The following is a 22,043-nucleotide window of genomic DNA, read 5'->3' as shown; positions in this document are numbered from 1 at the left end:
TCCAGCATCATAACTACTATGCCCTCTGCTCGCTCCTGTGTATGTTGAATTTTCTCAAGATTGTTTTGACTTCCCAAGTTTGCTTACCAATCTATATGAATTTTAAGATCATCTTGCCCAATTTTGCCAAAAACAGCACTCAGAATTTTGGTAGGGATTATCATTTTAATGTTAAATCTTCCAATCTACAAATACATGATGTCTTTTCACTGAAGTCTTCTTTAATTTATTTCAATTACATTTTAGTTTTAGTGCACCAATCTTATATATCCTTATTAAATTTAATTCTCATATATTATATTTCTTTCATGATATCGGAAATACATTTTATTATAATATTAATTGGCATGTAATAGCTGTACATATTTATAGGGAACAGTGTGGTTTTTCATACATTTATACAATGTAGAATGATCAAATCAGAGTACTGAACATATCCACTATCTCAAATATTTATCATTACTTCACTTGAGGAATGAGGAACACTTAAGATCTTTTCTTCTATCTATTTTGAATTTTCGTCAAGTGTAATTACTCTGCTATGCTTCCGTACTCCAGAATTCACTCCGTAATCTACCTGCACTGTTGTTCCTTAAACCAAATTTCTCCCTATTCTTCCACTTTTTTTCCCCTTCCCAACTTCTGGTAGCTGTCATTTGACTCTGGTACAATGGAATCTTTTAGCTATCACTAATGAGTGAGAACATACAGTGTTTTTGTCTTTCAATCATTTTATTGGATCATAAAATGAATCTCTTATAGACAGTATATGTAATTGAACTGTTCTAAAAATCGTTTCTGCCAAGTTCTCTCTTTTAATCAGACAGTTTAATCCATTTATATTTGATGTAATTACTGAGAAGAAAGCATGTCATTTTCATTCTTCAATTGTCCTGTTACTGTTGTCTTTGTTTAATAGTTATTTTTAGGTTATCATTTTATTCCATTCTTTTTTTATATACGTAATTTTTATTTATTTCTTAGTGGTTACTGTGGTGCAACACTTCAACATGATTCTGACTCTACTCATACAGAGTTAATGTTTAACTTCACAGATGAAGGAAACAACCACCAACAAGCCTGTGCTTACTTCAGATGCTTGGGATAGGATCAGAGACCCCCAGTTTACTCACACTTCTGACCAACGAGCTACAAATCTGGGTGACTTCACACAAACACATCACAAAACTACCTGCACTTTAGACCCTAGCTACAAATTCGTGAATTCCTGGACCACCCACACTTCTGATCCACTGGTTACAATTACAGGAATTTTTTATTGCCCTATTTAGGCTTGACAATCTTTTAAAATAACCCTCAGAACTCAGAACAGTGCTACACTTATGGTTGTTATTTTATTATAAATGATACAAATTAGGACCAGCCACATGAAGAGACTCATAGGGCAAGAGATAGGAGTATCCCAAACACAGAAATTTTGTGCCCTTTCCTTGTGGTATCAGGGTACTTCACACTCCCCAAACATTCACTTGTTAACCAACCAGGACATTCCACTGAGCTTTGAGGTCTAGAGTTTTTATCAAAGTTTTGTTATACAGGTCATGATAGATTGAAACATTTACTAAATCATTAACACCATGAATGAACTCAACCAATATCCTCTTTCACTTCCCTGAACGGTGGGCTTGCTCAACTCCAAATCTCTTATCACAAAGTTGTTTTTTTCTGGTGATGAGACCCTATCCTGAGTCATCATCGCTTTAGTAAAAACTCAGATGTTTTAGGTGATCAGGAAAGTCATGATGTATTTTTGCAAAGAAAAGTACACCATGACTTTTCCAATGACTTAATAATCCAAGGAATTCATAAATTGCAAAGACATGGCTATTATTCAAAAAATTCCAGTGACTTAGTGTTCCACCAAAGAAGTAGAAACAAAGGCAAACCAAATTATTTATTATGCAAAGAAAGGTATTAGAATTAACATCTAGATTTTGAATTAATGCCAACTCAATTTTAATAATAGTATATCTGAATATTTGCTTCTGTATCACTCTCCCATTTTTGTTATTGTCACGAATTGCATGTTTATATTGTGTAGCCATCGATCTTGATTTATAACTTTTATGCAATTGTTTTTGAAATCACATGGAAAAAGAGCAGAGATTAAAAACCAAATATACATTAATTCTGACTTTTGTAAGTACCCATACAGTTAAATTTAGCATTCTTCCAGACAGAGAGACAGAGAGACAGAAAGCGAGAAATCACTCCCTCCCCCAAGAGGGGATGGTCATGCAGCAATCCCTTCTCCTCCATTCTCCTCTCTGGATCTTGGGCACACACGCACATGCGCCTGGCCTGAGTTTAAGCCACCCGGTCCAGGACTCGAACCGCAGTCAACTACATGTGAGCCCAGCGACATAGCCATTACACTAACTGCTGGTCCCGCCAACTGATTTTTGACAAAAGATACCAGACAGTCCAGTGGAAAAAAAAATCCCTTTAGCAAATGGTGCTGGAAAAACTGGGTATCCAACAGCAGAAAGATGAAACTGGACTCCTATCTCTCACCACTAACACCAAACAAGTCAAAATGGATCAGAGAGCTAAACCTAAACCTCATATATGAAACTATTGAAGGAAAACACAGGGGAATCTCTTGGACATAGACAAAGACTTCTTAATTAAGGCCCCCAAAGCACAGGCTATAATCTCCCAAAATAGACAAGTGAGATTGCATCAGCTTAACGTTTCTTTATAGCAAAACTATCAATAATTAGAATAAAGAGGCAATGCTTGGAATGAAAAAATATATTTTCAAATTATGCCTCAGACAAGGGATTGATAACTAGACTACACAGGAAACTCAAGCAAATTTACCCCCTTCTCCCTCAAAATTCAGCATAATTAAAAGATGGACAATGAGCTGACAACTCTCTAAGGAAGAGATATAAACAGCCAAAAAGCATATGAGAAAATGCTTAATATTCCTTATCATAAGGAAGATGCAAGCCAAAATTACAGTGAGATACAACCTAACCCATCAGAATGGCTAAGATTAAAAAAGTAAAGAACAATATGTGCTGGCAAGGCTGTGGAGAAAAGGGAACTCTCCTACACTGTTGGTAGAAATATAAATTACTACAGCCACTGTGAAGAATAATATGAAGATTGCTCAAAAACCAACAAATAGAACTACCATATGATCCAGCAATTCCACTCTGAATATCTACCTAAAGGATAGGAGTGCAGTCAGTAGGAAGAAAACTTGCACATCCATGTTTACTGTGGCATTATTCACAATTGCTAAGACATGGAACCAATTCAGATATCCACGAATCATTATTCACAATTGCTAGGACATGGAACCAATTCAGATATCCACAAACATGATGAATGGTTTGAAAAGCAGAATACTGCTTAGCTATAAAAAGCCCATTGCCTGGGCATTTTCAAGCCACCAGGTTAAGGACTGGAACTATATTCAGCCATTGGGGAGTCCAGCACCTTAACCACTATGACACCTGTTGGCATGCTAGAATAAATACTTAAAGAAGTTATGAAAGATAATCTCTCCAAGTTGAAACATAGAATCTTTAGATTAAAAATTCATAATGAGTTGAAAAATAAACTGAATTTTAAAAATTTATACATTCACTCATTATTATGAATTTGTAAACAATCAAGGACAAAAAAAAAAAAAAAGTCCCAAAAACAGGGAACTGCAGATGACATAATGGTTATGTCACTGGACTCAACTACAGTTCGAGTCCTGGACCCAATGACTTGAAACTCACACCAGGCATATGTGCATTTGTGCCCAAAATCCCAAGAGAAGAATGGAAGAGAGGGGATTGTGGCAAGGCCATCTCTCCTGGGGGTTATTTCTTGCTTTCTGTCCCTCTGTCACTCTCTGTCTCTTCCGCAAGTGCATGTGCCCTGTAGCAAAAATTCTCTTAAAAAAAAAAATAGTACTGAAAACTCCCTGGGGACAAAAACAGTCACCTCCAAAGAACTAAATGACTCATTTCAATTATTTTCACTAGCAATATTGTATGCTGAAAGACAGCAGCATTGATTGTAAATTCTCTGGCAACATATTTTTACAGAATTCTTCATGCAAATTGCTAATAATTTTTAACACTAATACTTTATTTTCACTTTATTGCTAAAATCAAATGTTGAACAGCAATGGTGGTAAATATGGAAAACTCCCAGGTTTATGCCTCGAGGTCTCCCTGTGCACAGGGTGGGAAAGCATTTGTGTGTTCGTGATCCTGGTTGGCTAAGACCAGGGATGGATTGCACAGTATAGACACTGCTGGGGATGTCTATCTCGCTCTCTCTTTTATGGAATAAATAAATAAACTTAAAAAAAATCTACATGTATTGGGACCAGAAGATGCGATAATGGTTATGTTGCTATACTCCCACGTAGTTGAACATGATTCGAGTCCCAGAACTGGCAGCTTAATTTCACACTGGGCTTTTATTTTTAAGAGGTTTTTGCTATAGGGCGTGTGCACTCGCCAGACAGACTGAGAGAGACAGAGAGACAGAAAGCGAGAAATCCCCCCAAGGGAGTATGGCCATACCACAATCCCTTCTCCATTCTCCTCTTGGGATCTTGGGGACGCATGCACACGCGCCCGGCGTGAGTTTTAAGCCACCAGGTTCGGGACACAAACCGCGGTCGACTACGTGGGAGTCCAGTGACATAGTCATTATGCTAACTGCTGGTCCCATGCTTGGCATAAGTTTAAGCCACCGGGTCCAGGGCTCAAATTATGGTCGACTATGTGGGAGTCCCGCGACATAGCCATTACGCTAACTGCTGGTTGCCCCCACCACAAATGTTTGAGCATAAGCCTGAGATAAACCTATTCAATTTTAGGAAGTTGAGGAAATTGAGGGCTTTGTTTCTCTGACTCTGGCTTAAACTAGTTCATAATAAGGAAGATGATAGTTAATTTTCATAATGCTATATGCAGCTATTGCATGGTCTCTGAAGTCCAATCCAGATCTTGCACTTCCTATGCTTTGGTTGTTCCATTACCCCACATCTGTTCAATTATGTGTTTTTGCTTTTTCTAACTACTAAAAAAAAAAAAAAGTATATTATTTTCAATTAGAATAAGTATTTAGAAGTGACATACATATGCATAGCTAATTGCACAAATTTCTTTGTGTAAAATTCACTTGGACTCTGCCACATTCATGTACTCAAGGCACCTCCACAGGTGTGGCTACTGTCATTGTTCCCTCTAAAGTGTTGCATTATTAATCAAAATAACTACTCCTAATGCTATGCTTGATTTTTCTGTTTTATTAGGTCGTCGGTAAAGTCATGATGTGTTCTTCTACTTATGCAAAAATGCCTTGTAACATTCCCAACAACCCAATATATATTATGCATTTATTTCCTGATTTGAAAAACTGAATTTTACCTTTATTTCAATATCTACTCTAATTGTCAGTTTGTACTCCACTCTTAACTATTATTTAGTATTTAATCTTTTTTTTTCTTTTTTTCTTTTAGGGAGACTTTTTTTTTTTAATTATAGGGCACTTGAGCTCATCGGAAAGACAGAGTGATAGACAAATAGAAAGCAAGAAATCACACACACACCCCCAGTGGGGGGGGCGGACACTTCACAGTCTCTTATCCTTTGTTCTCCTTCCAAGATTTTGGGCACACATGTACCCAGCTTGAGTTTAAGCCACTGGGTCCATGACTTGAACTGCAATTGACTACGTGGGAGTCCATCAACATAACCACTACTCCATCTGCTAGTCCCAGAATATAATCAACTTTTAAATCAATATAAAACAATATATATTCTAGCAGCTACTTAAATATTGTTTACTGAAGAGTCAAGTAATTTACAATGCATGACAGTGTTTCAGACATGAATATTTTCTCTTTTATTGAGTTAATTATTTTTTCCTTTAGACCAATTATCCTCTTCTTACTTTCAATTGTCTTGGAAATTGTTAAACTTTCAAAAATTTGCAGGTATAATACAATAAACACTTATAATATAATATATCCTCATGTATATTATTAGGTTGGTACAAAAGCAATTGCAGTTTTGGACCATGAATTTTAAATCATCATAACTAGGCTCAAATACATCCTTATTAATCAAAATAGGAATCATTATAATCAACACATTTTGCCAATGAGAAGTAAGTTTGCTTATTCCTGCAGCATAAAAATACATGCATCAGGATTTGACAAACTCTTGGAAAGCATCTTCTGTGCCCTGCTGATTGTGAAAATGTTTTCCCTGCAAAAAATCATCAAGATGCTTGAAGAAGTGGTAGTCGTTTGGCAGGAGGTCAGGTGACAAGCATCGCAGTTTTCAAAGCACCTTATCAATTCATTGAGCAGATTTCTCACATTCAATAGTTTTGTCAGATTCAGAAAACTGGAGTAGATTGGACCCCACTAAGTTGCGACCAGGACCTTTTTTCCATGCGCATTTGACTCTGGGAAGTGCTTTGGAGCTTATTCTTGTTTCAACTACTGTGCTGGTCATTGCCAGTTGTCATATAAAATCCACATTTCACCACATGTGACAGTCCCACCAAGAAATAGTTCATCATTGTTGTATAGAATAAGAGAAGGTGAGGGTCAGCAGGGGATGTGGTGTTTGGAGCAGCTGGAGTCCCACATGGCCAATTGGGGTTCAAGACCCAGACCTGTGACTTGAAAATCACATAAGGCACATGTGCATATGTGCCCACAATCCCAGGAGGATGGAAAAAAGATTATGGCATGGCCATACCCCTTGAAGGGTGATTTATCACTTTCCCTCTCCGTGTATCTCTCTGTCTCTCTGGTGAGCACAAGTGCCCTATTGCAAAAATCTAAAAGAAAAATAAAGTAAGAGAAGACGACACTTCAAACTTTTTTTTTTTTGGTCAGCTCATGAGGCACCCACTTGAGTTTTTTAACTTTCCAGTTTGCTTCAAATGCCAAAGAACTATAGAATGGTCAACATGGAGTTCTTCAGCAAGTTCTATAGATATTAAGAGGATTGGCTTTGATGATCGCTCTCCATTGGTTGGTGTCTACTTACAATGGCCAGCCCCTAAGCTCCTCATCTTCACCTTGCAGAATTCTTTAACCACTATTGCACTGTGTGTTCGTTAGCAGTTCCTGGGCCAAATGTGTTATTGATGTTGCTAGTGATATCTACTGTTTTACAACATATTTTGAACTGAAATAAGAAAATTGCTCAAAATAGCTTTTTGTCTAACATCATTTTCATGGTCTAAAATAAATATAAAATTAACAGTTTTATTTTTTTCCTCTAAACTCAGAGTCCAAAGAAGGATGATGCTTTGCATTTAGCACTTACTTCTCTCGGTTCTCTTAAAATGGAACCTCTGTTAAACATTCCTACCACCACTTTTCTTTTTTCTTAGTCTTCCATCCCACTGACAACATTGAACACTTCAAACCTTTAATTATACACTTTTTAAACTTTATCTCATCAGATTTGAAGCAATTTTCAATATTCCTGAACAATTTCCTTCCAGATATGTAGTTTCTTCTACCCAATGTGTGGTTTTTCAAGCATCGGGATCAAGATTGAAACAGTGGAGGACTATTTGAGGCCTGGTTCCCTCCACACAACGCACACAGCACACACAGCACCTATCCACTAACTAGCAGGACAGCCCTCCCCAAATCTTTTTTTTTCCCCCCCAGAGGGTATGTGTATTCACCAGAAAGATTCCAAGAGAGAAGAGAAAGCATTCCAGTGGGAGTAGTCACACTGCAATCCCCTGTCCTCCATTTTTCCCCAGCCCATCAGGATATTGGACATGCATGCATGTGCACTTGGCATGTGCAGGGCTAGAATTCTCTCCTAGAGGCCAGCCATGTGGAATCCAGCTCCCTTAACCACTAGGTCACAGCCCCCAAAACCTTAATTCTTACTATATCCTTGGGGTAGTTTTTTTTTTTTTTTTTTTTTTTTTTTTTTTTGGTGTTTTTTTTTTTTTTTTTTTTTAGAGGTTTTTGCTATAGGGTGTGTGTGCTCTCCAGACAGACAGACAGAGAGATAGAAAGCGAGAAATCACCCTCCAGGGGGGATGGCCATGCTGCAATCCCTTCTCCTCCATTCTCCTCTTGGGATCTTGGGCATGCATGCACACGCACCTGGCGTGAGTTTAAGCCACCAGGTCCGGGACTCGATCCGCGGTCAACTACGTGGGAGTCCAACGACATAGCCATTACACTAACTGCTGGTCCCCCTTGGGGTAGTTTTTAATAAACCAAGTTTTCTTCTATTTTTGTAATTTGGGAAGAAAATGCACTTGGCAGAAAACACATTTTAAGATTTTTGAACTTACTGTAATATTGTCTTATAGTAGAAAGCATGACTTTGAGAAGCCTGATTCCCTTGATTTTTACTGTCCTTTTCCTCACCCCCCCACCCCTTTTCCCTTCTCTTTCACTTACCCTCCACCCTACTCCTAATTCTATTTTTCTTCTTGTATAATTAGTATAATCCTGTATAGTCATAATTGTCACTAATGAAACATTTACTCTTACACCCTTCATTTTATTGTATGCATCTGATGTTAAGCATTCATGATGACTCTTGTATATACTGTATTCTTTATTCAAATTTTATTTTTTTATTTATTATTTTTTAGAGATTTTTCCTATAGGGTGAGTGTGCTTGCTAGAGAGACAGAGGGACAGAAAGTGAAAAATCACACCCCCTCCAGGGAGGATGGTCATGCTGCAGTCCCTCCTCCTTCATTCTATTCTTGGGATCTTGGGCACTCATACACCCATGCTGGGTGTATGAGTTTTTAGCTGCTACACCCAGGACTTGAGCTGCGATCGACCATGTCACAATTCAGTGATATAACCATTATGCCATCCTCTGACCTCTATTCTAAATTTTAAAACATCTTATCATCTTATTTAACTAATCGTCTGACTTGTGAATGATAGAAATAACTGTTATGAGCCAATTATATTTTTTGTTTCAGACCTTGGAACAAAATACCACACAGTGAGTGGCTCAAATGACACACATTTTTTCTTTCAGAATAAAGACAATGTCATGGTTCTGGTAAATTCTGTTCCTAGCAAGGGTTCTCTCTCTGGCTTGCAGTTTGCAGACTTCTCAGTGTATTTTCACAAGGCCTTGAGAGAAAGAGAGACAGAGAGAAGGAGGGAGGGAGGGATCTGGTGCCTCTTCCTCTTATTATAAGGATACTAGTCCTATCACATTAAGATATCACCTTGAACTTTAATTCCCTTCTAAAGGCCTTACCTGCAAATTTGAGCACATGGGGGTTAGAGCTTCAAACGATGAAATTTAGAGGGATGCTCTTTAGTTCAATACACTAATTACATAAGTGAGAAAATTCTACATACCTTCTATCCCATCCGTCATCATCGTAAACTTTGCCAAGGGACTATCTTTATTTTAACATTTTGTATTGGGTATTATATTCTAAATACAGTATAGGCATTTTATTCCATTTTATGGCCACAGTTATAACTATTTTGTGCTTAAAGTCATCTACTTAACTGTCATGCATTATCATGGCAGTCTTTCTATTGTATGAGTATTTCAGTCATGAATTATTGCTTTGGACTCATTCATTAACATCTGAATATGTTGAATTACAATATTTAAGCCAGCACTTAGAAAGAAAAAGTAGGCCACATGATTTTTTTAATCTTTTTATATTATGAACACTCTTTATTTTAGCACCTAAAGTGACTTTAATTATACAAGCATTTCCCACTTAAGTCATTCAACACAAAACACTAATGCCCATCTCTGATTAAGTTTGTTGATGACAAACAGAAATCCAACCAGCCCTTGTAACATAAGGTCAAAGTACTTATATAATAAACCATAACGTTTAAATGTGAAAGGCCTAAGAATCTGCTATTCAGGACTGCCAAGTCCTTACCTTGGCTGTTCACATGCAGTTACTTCAAACATGATGACAAGGCTTTCAGTGCCAGCAGCATTCTAGGAACAGATATGCTTTGTTAACCCTGAACACATTTCCACATATGATCTTAGATTATGATGGACTGATACTTCTATTTGAAAGGGAATGTGAGATGATTTTTTCCTCCACATTGTTTTCTTTAAAACACCCTCTTGAGGGACCAGCAGTTGGTGCAATGGCTATGTTGCTGGACTCCCATGTAGTCAACCACGGTTTGAATCCTGGACCCAGTGGCTTAAACTCATGCCAGCCGCATGTGCATGCATGCCCAAGATCCCAAGAGAAGAATGGAGGATAAGGGATTGTGGCGTGACCTTCTCTGCTGAGGGGCGATTTCTCGCTTTCTGTCTCTCTGGCAAGCACACGCACCTTATAGAAAAAAAAAAAAAAAAACACAAAGAAAAACTCTGCAAAAATAAATAAATAAATGAATAAGTAAGTAAAATGCCCTCTTGAGTTGTAAGGAAGTAAGGAACTATACTTTTTAAAGCATAATGTATTGCAAATAATGTGCTTTTTATGTAAAACAAGACCGTACTACCTGGAACAATAAGCAGGGAGACTTCTTGCAATTTGTGCCTACATTAGCTGCACAGTGATTTCTCCTCCGAACTCTGAGTGTTGATTTTCTTTTGGGATTTGAGGATGTTACAGGTAAGCCAACTTCACTTTTGTACCTTTAAGTATAACTTATAGGAGTTTAACATAGAAAGGTTTTTTTTAATGTTCATGTAGACATGTGAATGAGCGAGAGATGAGCACCCTCCACAGAGTCGGTGAATCATGATCCCTTCTCTAGTCCTTTGGCATCAGGTCTTGGGCACACACTCATGTGTCTGGCATGTTTCAGGCTGACTACACCAAGTATTCTGTGGGATCTGGCTTCTCCTGAGCAATGCGTTACTGCTGTGCCATGGAGTCAGCCTCAATACGTTGGTTTTTTTGTTTTTGTTTTTGTTTTTGTTTTTTAATGAGAGAAGAAGAAAGAGAGATGGGGGAGGAGAGAGGGAGAGAGAGGAAGAGAGATGTATTTTTGACAAGGTTTTGCCATGTCATAATCCCCCTGCCCAAGCTGTGCAGTTAGCCAGGACCACAGGCATACACCGCCACACCTGATCTGCTCAGGTTGGGCCAGGAACTGAACCCAGGCCACCATGTGGCCTCAGCCACCACACAGCAGTGCCCTCCTTCTTGTACCACCTTGTCTGGCCAAGACTCATACTTTTAATCACCTTTTCTGAACGTATCCTCTGGGCCAGATCATAGGCACGGGTGCATCAGCCCTCATGGGCTGAAAAATTGAATTATTACTTCCAATTCCTATTAGTTGGTTGTTCATGTTGGTTTACTTTTGGTTAGTTTTCTTTGCATCTTACTTAATACCTTATATAATAGGTTTTCCAAAATTTTAATTTTTTTTCTATCAAAAAGAACTAACAACTAGAGACAAAAGAGTAAAGTAGGGGGCCAGATAGTGGTGTAGTTGTAATATGATGTTCTGTGAAGCGGAAGGTTCTAGGTTCACATCCAAATATGCAATGGGCATACACATGCCCATGACTCAAGGCTGGGGCAGCTGGGATGGATCATGGCATGAAGACCCTATTGGGGTTGCCTGTATCTCTCTCTTCCTCATGGGAAAAAGAAAGAAATTTTTTAAAAAAGAATAAAGTATAGGCCAAATGTATCATTTTTCTTTTTGAAGCTTTAACACGGTATGTGATGCTCTGAAACTTGATTTACTGATATATAAAATGAACATAATTGAGAATTATTCTGATGATTACAGAAATAAGCGATTATTGAAAAGGAGAGTGTCAGAAAATGAATAGAGATTAAGCCTGGAATATTACAAAATGCATACCCATTTGTCCACTAATTAATAAGTGACTGTGTTTCCTGAGGTCTTGGACTCTGCTGAGCCTCATTTTCCTCCTGCATGTGGTTCTACCACACCAGGGTGCAAGGAGAATTCAGAGCATGAGACCCCATTTCTGTGCCCAGTGTGCTGATGCCTAGTAAGTGCAGCAGATGTGTTAGTCATAATTACACTTGCTTTTGTTAAGGTGGAAGTTTTCATTTCCATAAAGTGATGTTAAAATGATAGACATCCATGTAAGGACAAATATAAATGAAATTTGGAGCCAGCAAGTGGGGTAGTGATTAAAGCGCTGGACTTCCACTTGACGGTGGTTTTAGTCCTGGACCCAGCGGCTTGAAACTCACACCAGGTGTGTATGCATGCATATCCAGAATCCCAAGAGAACGGAAAAGAGAGGATTTTTGGCTTAGCCATCCCTTCTCGGGGGTAGTTTTTCATTTTCTCTCTTTGTCTTTCTCTGTGTTTCCAGGAATCATACTTGCCCTATAGCATAAGTCTCTCTCAAAATAAATAAATAAATAAATAAATAAATAAAACAGAAAATATATTTAGACTTAAGTTTTTCTTAAACGTGTATATATATGAGTATGTGTGTGTGGCCATGAATGTGTGCACATGTTTACGTGTATGTGCATGAGTACTGTGTATGTGAATGACTACATGTGTTTGCATGTGTGTGTGTGTGTGACTATGTGTGGGGTTGTCTCATCAAGCCTATCATCTCTATGCCTACTCTTATGGTTTAAAAAGGAAAGAAAGCAAAACAACTAAAGAAAGTGAGCTACAAGGTAGTACATAATTTCATTTCACTAGGAAAATACCATTTGAAAAATAGTTGTTGGAAGAGCAACATGGAGTGGGATGTTACAGAGACTAGTCCGACCTATTTCCCATGTTTCCAATGAGCACGAATGATCTCTAGGTTTGGGAGAACAGCGATTTGGGTCTGCCTGAGTCCTGTGTTACTGAACTGCTGGAAACGATGTACCTGCCCCTCCCACTAGGCCTTGTTTGTAAGTCACATTGTCCTGAGCAAGCACATACAGTAACTCCCTGTTCACAAAGAGGAATTTGGCCTTTCTTCTGGTTGTTGGGAAGAGGTGCTCTCCCTGATGGCTTAAGTATAACTTATAGGAGTTTAACATAGAAAGGTTTTTTTTAATGTTCATGTAGACATGTGAATGAGCGAGAGATGAGCACCCTCCACAGAGTCGGTGAATCATGATCCCTTCTCTAGTCCTTTGGCATCAGGTCTTGGGCACACACTCATGTGTCTGGCATGTTTCAGGCTGACTACACCAAGTATTCTGTGGGATCTGGCTTCTCCTGAGCAATGCGTTACTGCTGTGCCATGGAGTCAGCCTCAATACGTTGGTTTTTTTGTTTTTGTTTTTGTTTTTGTTTTTTAATGAGAGAAGAAGAAAGAGAGATGGGGGAGGAGAGAGGGAGAGAGAGGAAGAGAGATGTATTTTTGACAAGGTTTTGCCATGTCATAATCCCCCTGCCCAAGCTGTGCAGTTAGCCAGGACCACAGGCATACACCGCCACACCTGATCTGCTCAGGTTGGGCCAGGAACTGAACCCAGGCCACCATGTGGCCTCAGCCACCACACAGCAGTGCCCTCCTTCTTGTACCACCTTGTCTGGCCAAGACTCATACTTTTAATCACCTTTTCTGAACGTATCCTCTGGGCCAGATCATAGGCACGGGTGCATCAGCCCTCATGGGCTGAAAAATTGAATTATTACTTCCAATTCCTATTAGTTGGTTGTTCATGTTGGTTTACTTTTGGTTAGTTTTCTTTGCATCTTACTTAATACCTTATATAATAGGTTTTCCAAAATTTTAATTTTTTTTCTATCAAAAAGAACTAACAACTAGAGACAAAAGAGTAAAGTAGGGGGCCAGATAGTGGTGTAGTTGTAATATGATGTTCTGTGAAGCGGAAGGTTCTAGGTTCACATCCAAATATGCAATGGGCATACACATGCCCATGACTCAAGGCTGGGGCAGCTGGGATGGATCATGGCATGAAGACCCTATTGGGGTTGCCTGTATCTCTCTCTTCCTCATGGGAAAAAGAAAGAAATTTTTTAAAAAAGAATAAAGTATAGGCCAAATGTATCATTTTTCTTTTTGAAGCTTTAAACACGGTATGTGATGCTCTGAAACTTGATTTACTGATATATAAAATGAACATAATTGAGAATTATTCTGATGATTACAGAAATAAGCGATTATAACAGTAAGTATTGAAAAGGAGAGTGTCAGAAAATGAATAGAGATTAAGCCTGGAATATTACAAAATGCATACCCATTTGTCCACTAATTAATAAGTGACTGTGTTTCCTGAGGTCTTGGACTCTGCTGAGCCTCATTTTCCTCCTGCATGTGGTTCTACCACACCAGGGTGCAAGGAGAATTCAGAGCATGAGACCCCATTTCTGTGCCCAGTGTGCTGATGCCTAGTAAGTGCAGCAGATGTGTTAGTCATAATTACACTTGCTTTTGTTAAGGTGGAAGTTTTCATTTCCATAAAGTGATGTTAAAATGATAGACATCCATGTAAGGACAAATATAAATGAAATTTGGAGCCAGCAAGTGGGGTAGTGATTAAAGCGCTGGACTTCCACTTGACGGTGGTTTTAGTCCTGGACCCAGCGGCTTGAAACTCACACCAGGTGTGTATGCATGCATATCCAGAATCCCAAGAGAACGGAAAAGAGAGGATTTTTGGCTTAGCCATCCCTTCTCGGGGGTAGTTTTTCATTTTCTCTCTTTGTCTTTCTCTGTGTTTCCAGGAATCATACTTGCCCTATAGCATAAGTCTCTCTCAAAATAAATAAATAAATAAATAAATAAATAAAACAGAAAATATATTTAGACTTAAGTTTTTCTTAAACGTGTATATATATGAGTATGTGTGTGTGGCCATGAATGTGTGCACATGTTTACGTGTATGTGCATGAGTACTGTGTATGTGAATGACTACATGTGTTTGCATGTGTGTGTGTGTGTGACTATGTGTGGGGTTGTCTCATCAAGCCTATCATCTCTATGCCTACTCTTATGGTTTAAAAAGGAAAGAAAGCAAAACAACTAAAGAAAGTGAGCTACAAGGTAGTACATAATTTCATTTCACTAGGAAAATACCATTTGAAAAATAGTTGTTGGAAGAGCAACATGGAGTGGGATGTTACAGAGACTAGTCCGACCTATTTCCCATGTTTCCAATGAGCACGAATGATCTCTAGGTTTGGGAGAACAGCGATTTGGGTCTGCCTGAGTCCTGTGTTACTGAACTGCTGGAAACGATGTACCTGCCCCTCCCACTAGGCCTTGTTTGTAAGTCACATTGTCCTGAGCAAGCACATACAGTAACTCCCTGTTCACAAAGAGGAATTTGGCCTTTCTTCTGGTTGTTGGGAAGAGGTGCTCTCCCTGATGGCTTAATCATGACAAACCAAGGCATTATCTCCATGAGGCTATTTTCAGTTTTCAGTCTCGTTGTTTTAGCATAAACCTTAATTCAAACTTTTCTAAGTGCTCTGAGAAATGGTAAAAAATAAATAAATAAAAAAGAAGAATCAAGATTTATTTCAGTTGAATCAAAAATGCTTACCTATTCTTGTTCAATTTGTATTTATACATAGTTATTAAGAACTAAGTAAAAGTATGGACAGATTTTCTAGGGAGAAACTTGACAAATTCTAAATCAAACTATTTCAAAATTTTAAAATTAATTTTAAGTAACTATTGCATATTTGCTATTAGTTTGTGTTTTCCAAAAAAATTTGGCTTTTGGCTTGCTACCATTGTAATTTGTTTCTATAGAAAGCAATATTTCAAAGTTTGACTTCGTTAAAAACTTTCAATGCTGGTCAAAAATGGATGTATGAATTCTCTAGCTTTTAGAAATCTACCTATGTGTCATCATTAGTTTTGTGGCCGAATTTGCTAAAACAAGAAAATGAAAATATAAACATGACAAATGTACCATAGGAATAGTTTGAATAAGAAGGGGAAAGTCTAACCATCAAATACATTTCCAATATTGTGCTTCTTATGATATTTTTTCATTCATGCTTTACCTATTTTTTAAGTATTAAGGGACCAGCAGATGAAGTAATGGTTATGTCACTGGATGCCCAAACAGCTAACCATGGTTCCAGTCCCAGACCCAGCAGCTTTAAACTCACACCAGGAATGTGTTTGTGTGTGTGCCCAAAATCCTGAGAGGGGATTGTGGTGTGGCCATCCTCCAGAGGATGATTTCTCACTTTCTGTCTCTCTTTTATCTCTCTGGCAAGCACACACACCCTATAGAAAAACTCTCTGTAAAAGAAAAAAATATTAACTGAAAAAGAAAAAAAAAAAAAAATATATATATATATATATAGTTGGCCCCATAGCTTAGTAGTTAAAGGAGCCAGATAACATGTGACCAATCACAATTCCAGTCCTAGCCCTGGAAGCTTGAAAAAACATCCCACATGTGTGTGAGTCCAAAATACCCATAGGCTGGAGCAATGGAAGAGAAGGGATTGAGGAATGACCACATTTCCTTGAGAGTACTTTCTTCCTCCTCTCTCTCTTTCTCCTTCTAATGAGCACAGGTATCCTCTGGCAATTAGAAAAAATAGACATATAGATAGATATGATTGCACATCGCCACCTCATAGTGTAGCAGAAACAATAAATACAATTTAAAAAGTTACAGCAGTACCTTTAAGGGCCAAGAGGAAAAGATTTTCCCTCTAGAATTTATTATTTTGCAAATGTCACTAAATCATGGCTATATCTACATTTCAGAATTTGGTGGCTATCCCAGGGAAAAATGAAAGAATCACTAGCTCTTAAATCTAGAAGTTTTATATGAGTAGATTTTAAAAAGTTCATAGAACTGGGGCCGACAGGTGGCAAGGTGGTTAAGGGCATTGGACTCCCACATGACCAACCATGGTTCAAGTCCTGGACCTGGCAACTTGCTTTTTCAATTTCTCTCTCTCTCTTTCTCTCTCACTCTGTCCCTCTCTGGTAAATTAAAAAAAAAAATGAATAAAGTTCAATAAAATAATTCTCTAAAAAAAGTTCATAGAATGATGAAATTCGAGTACAAACTTTTTGTGTTGCAAACTATTTGAAATCTGAGCATAATTTTTTCATAATACTCATTTTCTGTGATTCTTATGAAGACCTCTCATGTCATCAAACATTAAATCTATGCAAAATAAATATGACAGAACAATAAAGTCATCAAACATTAAATCTATGCAAAATAAATTTAACAGAACAATACCATAAATTAAGTTATCCAGGTGAAGGGATTGCCTAATATTTTTAGAGCATTTTTTAACCAAACAACTTCACACATGTCTTACAGTTCTTTAAGTTGACTTCATTTAACATTTGAGACACTATGTCTACTTCTGAGAATACTGAAATTCAAATAACTTAGATTATCAGGTAAAATGGAATAGCGAAGTGTAGACTCAAGTGGAAATGTGAATAGTCCCAAGTCCTCGGTTCTTGCTTTCACATTTTCTGGAAATTTATGAACTACGTGGAATATTCCCTATATTTTCCTAATTTTGCCTGTTAGAGGTCAATTGAAAAGATACTTAATTTCTGGACATAATTGTTTTTTTTCTTTTTTTTCTATTATGAATATTTACTTACCTAGAAATTATTTTCTATTACTATCATATTTATTTACTTCTCTGTGAGAGAGACAGAGGCAGAGTCAGAGAGACAGGCACACCCAAAAGGTTCTTCACACAAAGATTCCCTTAAGCTTCAGATGGCATAGATCAGAGCACACACACACACACACACACACACACACACATACATGTCTGGCACATTCATGAAAGTCCTGGGACATAAGTTCAGGGTATTTCCTATGTGGATCCCATTGCATTACCACTGTGCCACTACGTGGCCCCAAGTCAAATATTTTCATTTCCACCATTTTGAACAATCTTTACTTCAAGTTGACAAACATATATTAGTGCAGACAAAAGGATATGGAAGAATACATCAATTCTTCAGGATAACTTTTCCAAAGAATATTAAGATTTGAAATATGGCAGGAAGTAGAGATATTTAAACATATTATAAAAATATAAATGATATGGGACCAGCAAATGACATAATGGTTACATTGCTGGACTCCCATGTAGTCGACCGCTATTTGATTCTGGGACCCGGTGACTTAAAATCATGCCAAGCATGTGTGCATGTGTGCTCAAGATCTAAGGGAAGGAGAAGGGATGGCAGTGTGGGCACCCCTGGGGGTGATTTCTCACTTTTTATCTCTCTGGCCATCACATGCACCCTACAGCAACCATCTCTCTTTAAAAAAAAGTAGCTTAATATAAAACAAGCAAAGCATTTGAACAGGTAACAAAAGGAAGAAATAAAAGAGAAAATAACATACAAAACCATCACCAAAAAGTCAAAGAAAAGCAATCAGGAATAGCAAGAATAACTATCATGCTATAAAGACTGTATCTCAGAAGTAAGGATGCAAAAAACACAGGGCTGCGGGGTAGTCAGGCACAGAATCTAAGCAGAACAGTGTTTTTGTCTGTAGCTCATGAAGAACTAAAGACACAAACGTAGGTAAGCAAGCAGAGCTTCTTAAAAGAGAAAAGATAGAGCAAAGCTCCAAGCAGAGAGCCGTCCTGAGTGGGTTACCAACAAGGAACTAGAGCAAGGTTTTGTTTTACATTTTTTTGTTTGTTTGCTTGTTTTTTGAGAGGTTTTTGCTAGAGGGCACGTACACTCTTCAGAGAGACAGAAAGCAAGAAATCGCCCCAAGGGGGGATGGCCACACTGCAACTCCTTCTACTCTATTTTCCTCTCAGGACTTTGGGCACACATACACACGTGCCTGGCTTGAATTTTAGCCCACCAGGTCTGGGTGGGGCTTGAACTGTGGTCATCTACATGGGAGTTCAGCAACATAACCATCAAAGCCATTTGCTGGTCCCATGCAAGCGATCTTTATCTGGGTCAAAGGGGCGTTGTCAGTTCTTATTCCTAGGTGGTGCATGTGTTCCCCATGTGGTGGAGGGGTGGTGGGGATCACTTGCTGGATGGTTTAGATTATTCCTCCTAGTTTGGGAGTGGATGAGAAGGTCAGGAGACCCTCTGCCTAAAAGCTTTGGGCCATATATGACCACTACTTTCTCCCTGGAATGTGATGGGACAAGAAAAAAAGTCTTGCATTTTTTGGTGAAGGGTTAAGATTGTCTTTTGGTCCCAAGCATGGTGTTCTTAGAGTGGACCAATTTGGGGGGCTATACTTTTCCATGCATTTAAAATAATTGGCCTATAATTTCCATTAGGTCCAAACACTTAAATTCCAAATTTAAAGGTTGTCCTGTCTTGAGTCCTTCCTTGCCTCTTACTTATTTTGTTTGTTTGCCTCAAAAGTACAGTATAGTTGGGAACCAGCAGTTAGCGTAATGGCTATGTCGCTGGATTCCCACGTAGTCGACCGCGGTTCGCGTACCGGACCCAGTGGCTTAAAACTCACGCCAGGCACGTGTGCGTGCGTGCCCAAGATCCCGAGAGGAGAATGAAGGAGAAGGGATTGTGGCGTGACCATCCCCCCTGGGGGGTGATTTCTCGCTTTCTGTCTCTATGTCTCTCTCTGTCTGTCTGGAGAGTGCACGCGCCCTATGGCGAAAATCTCTCCAAAAAAAAAAGAAAAAAAAAAAGTACAGTATAGCTATGGGCCAGAGAGACAGAGATCAGGAATGAGAATAATTTTTCCATCAGATTATAGTGGGCTGAGTGATTTGGGATAGACTGTCTGATTTTGGGGTCCTATTGAGTCTCATTGAATGCTCCATTGTGACTCCCCTATTTTTCCTAACTACCTAGCCTGGATAGTCACTATCTGAATGACATCACCCAAAATGGCTGGTTAAGGAATGGAAAAACCTCATTCCACCACAAAAGTAATAAATAACCTGCTCAAAAAAAAAAGTCAAAATAAACTTTTTTCAAAATTCTGGAATTTATAATAACAAAACTTAGTATACTGAGTGAAGAAAAAGACTGCTCAAGTTTTTTTTAAGAGAGCATTTTGTTTTCTAAATTTGTCCACATGCCATGCTCCAATCCCCAGCTTCACAGTTGTCATAAAAATGTCAATCAGTTCTACCGGTGTGGGATGCCAGAACCACAGGGCTTAACCTCAAAGAATTGTAATTGTGTGTTTTGACTGGTCTTGTGACTTTGACCTGTCAGATCAAGGGCTTTACTTGGTCTGTCTGAAAAATTACTCAGGTATCAAGTGGTCTTCATAGATATTGGCAGAATGAATCTAAAGACACAGGGGGCCAGCAGGTGGTGTGGTGGTTAAGACACTGGATTCCCACATTGTTGCCCACAATTTGAGTCCAAACCTGGCAACTTGCTTTGATTGCTTTCTCTATGTCTCTCTCTGGTCACATGAAAAAATAAGAAGAAACTAAATTAAATAATAAATAATTCTTTAAAAATTTCTTGGGACAGGGGATAATGGACAGGACAAATGATAGAAAAAATAAAAAGATTGGGGGAAGGGAGAGGATGGAGAAGATACTTGGAAATATGCCTTTAAAAATGCAAATCAAAACCTGTGAGCTATCACCTCAAGTCTATGAGCGCAGCTATTATCAAGAAGTTAAAAAATAAAAAGCTGATGAGAGTGTGGGAAAGGGAAATTTGTACATTGTTGATGACAATGTAAACCAGTGTAGCCATGAAAAATAGAGTAAAGTCTTCTCAAAAAATAAAAATAGAGCATCTGTTCCTGTACATTTCACTTCTGGGTATATAATTAAAGGAAGCAAAGTCAGTATCTTAAAGAAATACCCGTGTTCTCATGTCCATTTCATCATTGTTCACAACAACCAAGATATGGAGACAACTTATGTGGTCATCTGCAAATTAATGAATAAAAAAAAAATGTGGTAAGGAAATAGCAAAAATGGAATATTTTTTAGCCTTTATAAAGGAGATCCTCTGAGGGCCACCAGTTGGCATAATGACTGTGTCCCTGGACTCCCATGTAGTCGATTGAGGTTCGAGTCCCAGACCTGGTGGCTTAAACACATGCCAGGCGCATGTGCGTATGTGCCCAAGATCCTGAAAGGAGAATGGAGGAGAAGGGATTGCGGTGTGGCCAACCCTCCAGGGGGTGATTTTTCACTTTCTGTCTCTCTGTCTCTCTGGCAAGCACACATGCCCTATAGAAGACAAATAAACAAACAAAAAACTCTCAAAAAAAAAAATATATATAAAGGACATCCTCTGGACCAGACTGTGGAGAGGTGTGATGGAGTCCCTCATGGCTGATTGTAGTCTGAATCTCAGACCTGGAAGCTTGAAAATCAACTCAGGTGCATGTACACGAATGCCCAAAATCCTAGGAGGAGAATAGAAGAGAGGGGATTATGGTATGGCCATTCCCCTTGGGGGAGTGATTTCCTACTTTTCCTCTCACTCTCTCTCTGAGCAGTGTACCAACCCTATGGTAAAAAAAGAAAAAAAAATTCTGCTATTTATAACAAAATATATACAATATGAGGAAATTATGCTAAGTATAATAAACCAAACATAGAAAAATATAACTCATTTACATGTGCAATGTGTATTTCTTTTAAAAAAAAGAAGCTGAATTTATAATATAAGAGATAAGAATGGTGGTTACCAGATTCTGAATGGTGGTGAGAGAAGGGAAATATTTACCAGAAGGTATAGTGCTTTAGGCATAAGATGAATAAGTACCTGAGAACTAATATTCAGAACAGTGATTTTATCAGTTTTTATTGAAAAAGCTGTCAGCTTTTTTCCATTCAGGATGATGTTCACTATGGGTTTTTCATAAATAGCTTTTATTGGGTTGAGAAATGACCCTTCCTTGCTGATATTACTGAGAGTCTTGATCATGAAGGGATGTTGTATCTTGTCAAATGCTTTTTCTGCATCAGTTGATATGATCATATGGTTTTAATCTTTCTTCCTGTTAATATGGTATGTTACATTTATGGTTTTCCATATGTTGAACCAACCTTGCATTCCTAGAATAAAGCCTACCTGATCATGATGTATAATCTTTTTTATAAGTTGATGGATACAATTTGCTAGTATCTTGTTGAGAATCTTTACATCTATATTCATCAGAGATATTGGTCT

The sequence above is a fragment of the Tupaia chinensis genome, unplaced genomic scaffold, assembly GCF_000334495.1.
Source record: "Tupaia chinensis unplaced genomic scaffold, TupChi_1.0 Scaffold139072_1, whole genome shotgun sequence".
NCBI classification, from domain to species: domain Eukaryota; kingdom Metazoa; phylum Chordata; class Mammalia; order Scandentia; family Tupaiidae; genus Tupaia; species Tupaia belangeri.
This window is presented reverse-complemented; position numbering follows the sequence as displayed.